The sequence below is a fragment of the Citrus clementina genome, unplaced genomic scaffold (assembly GCF_000493195.1).
Source record: "Citrus clementina cultivar Clemenules unplaced genomic scaffold, Citrus_clementina_v1.0 scaffold_1, whole genome shotgun sequence".
NCBI classification, from domain to species: Eukaryota; Viridiplantae; Streptophyta; class Magnoliopsida; order Sapindales; family Rutaceae; genus Citrus; species Citrus x clementina.
The window spans coordinates 25,768,838-25,771,620 of record NW_006263303.1 but is presented as its reverse complement, the minus strand read 5'-3'; positions in this window follow the sequence as shown (position 1 = coordinate 25,771,620).

The window sequence follows — 2,783 nt, the reverse complement described above, 5'->3', positions numbered from 1 at the left end:
CAATGGTCATTTAGATGGGCCCCCAACAACAGTCTGATCACCCACAGGGCCCAATCGGTAATAATTAATTAAATTATTTAATCACGTGGAGTGCCGCTCTTTCGTATGTTCCAAATGTTAAAGAAATCGAAATTTCCATCGACCGTTGTGCTACCATGTACATTCCGGTTTTCTATTTGTTTTTTTTTTCTTTTATTTTGAAAAAAAAAAAATGAAGTCGAGGGAAAATAAAATTTGAAAATCCGAAAGGGAACAACACTGCCGTGCCTGGCGGGCCTGAGTTGTAAAAGTGGGCTACGCCTGAAGACAAAAGAGGATGTGGAAAAATGACCTCTAGGGTTGGCTTTAATTCAGTGGGTGATTGGACACCCAAGACAACGATGGACCAACAGCATCAAATGGGATCATTTTGAAGTATCAAATCAAACAAAGTACTAAGTTAAAAATCTGTTTAGTTTATTAACCAAAACAAGAACCAAAGTAACAAACTATTGGCTGCATGGGCCAAGTGTCCGACCCATTGCATCGAGAATTGGACAAAACTAAAAACAAAAACAATTAATTTATTTTGGGTCGAAGTATCATATGATTGTTCATGGATTGTCATCATTTTTTGTTATTAAAAAAAAAAAAAAAGGAATTTTGTAAAAGTAAATCTAAAAAAATAATAAAGAGAAACATATTAATTGCCATTGCTTGAATTAATGCCAAACTTTGATGGGCTTGCGAAATAAGTGGGCTAAGCAGGGCTTTTTATTCCGTCGGTGCGTGGACGAAGCAAGACAATGATGGACCAACAAAATATAAAGCTTCTTATCGGCTGACGTTGAATGAAAATTGCGATCAGGATATGCATTATCCCGTACAATAATTTTCACAACAAATCCTAAAAAAATATACAAATGTAAAGGAATATTTTGATTTCAAATTGAATGTTAAAAATTTTTAATGCATTTATTCAGATATTCATCAGAACGCTGATAGTATGTTTGAGCTCGTTTAGATCATATTTGGTAGAATTTACTCTTATTAAGGGAGACATACCCTTCAACAGGACTCTAAATTTCGAGCGAAGCATGAATGACATTCGACTTACTATTAAATGCATTTGTTAAAGTTTATAATGGGTGTACATAACATAAAACTTGAGTGTATTAAAAAAATGGTGGGGTGCTAGTAGATTTTGCACTGGGCTACTGGGCCCAGCAAGTTTGAAGTCCATGATGGCCATTGTAGATCTATCTGTTGATAGGCTTGTTGTATATTGAAGCCTAAAATCATCTGATAGAACATGTATATATATATATATATATATAATGTGGCGGTCGTGTAATTCACCGACAGTGAGATAATTAATAATTTTATTTTCTATCTCGTCAAACTCCCTGCCTAAGTTGATAAATTACTCAACACACTACAAATTACGATAATACCACATCAATTTATAAATAAAATTTATTTAATGAGTGAAAACCACCTCAACTTGACCGTGAACGTTCATTTCATGTTTGAATTAAGATACTAGAAGGTAGAGTTGCTAAGTTTCGTTGATTTTTTTTTTTATATTACATTTAAAATGTACTGATATTTACTGGCAGAGAGCTCTATCTCATAGATGAACTACGTGATCACAAATTAGATGTATGAAACCAAAACATGTCAGATCTATTTTCAAATATTTAAAAGATAATTAACCTAATTACTACTTACATGAGGACTGAACTCAACTCCTTCATCATAAATGGGAATTGAGTTTTCTTTTGATGGTATGGTAATTTGTTTATGCATACCACTCATGTCAAATCGATCATGCTTGTGATAATAAGTGTCTCTCCTATAATATTTTGAAGACTAATGTAAGACTATCACACTATAGTTAACTAGTTTAATTATGGCTATATAAGTGTCATCCAGTGGAATTATGAATTCAATTATATTAGCGGAAGAAACTCCGGTTATATGTTGCATATTATTGACGTATGTCTTGAGTTATATATTTCTTAAAAATATGACAGATGTATTACATAATATAACAGTCTCACACCAAATTTGTAGAAATAAAATTTAGGTAAGAATTTGTATTTAGAGCATTACTGAAATGAGTTACCTTCTTTATGAGAGAGCTAGAGGTTAGAGTAAGCATATTGTTCTTATAAAGATAAGATTACGTGACGGTCATTATCTATCTATATCTATATATATATAAAGTTGGGGCTTGAGGAGGTGATGTGGCATCACCATTTCTCATCATCTCATATTCTCTATTATCTAATAAATTGGTTGAAATTAAAAAATAATTACATTATAAAATATTAAAATAGAAAATAATTATTAGATTATAAATGATTACATGTCTTTTCCTCTTTCTATTTAAATTCAACATTATTTAACCATTAATAATAATTAATTATAAGTCTTGAAACATTCATTTATTTTATTATGCCAACAATTAAATTTTAGTGGCTTAAAATACATCAATTAATTAATATTAATATATGAAGGAAGGTTCCTTCATCTTCCCTCAACAATTCTATTAGAGCCTAATTTTAATGTCATAATCCCATATTTAATTATTCAATCTTTTGTTTAGTGCATTTTGGGTTCTTCAAACTCTATAAACATTAAATATTTAAGATTTGTGGCCTCATTATTTCTCATCTTTTTATATTCTCTATTATCTAATATATTGGTTGAGATTAAAAAATAACTACATTACAAAATATTAAAAATCTATATCTATATCTATATATATATAAAGTTGGGAATACAAGAGCTGATGTGGC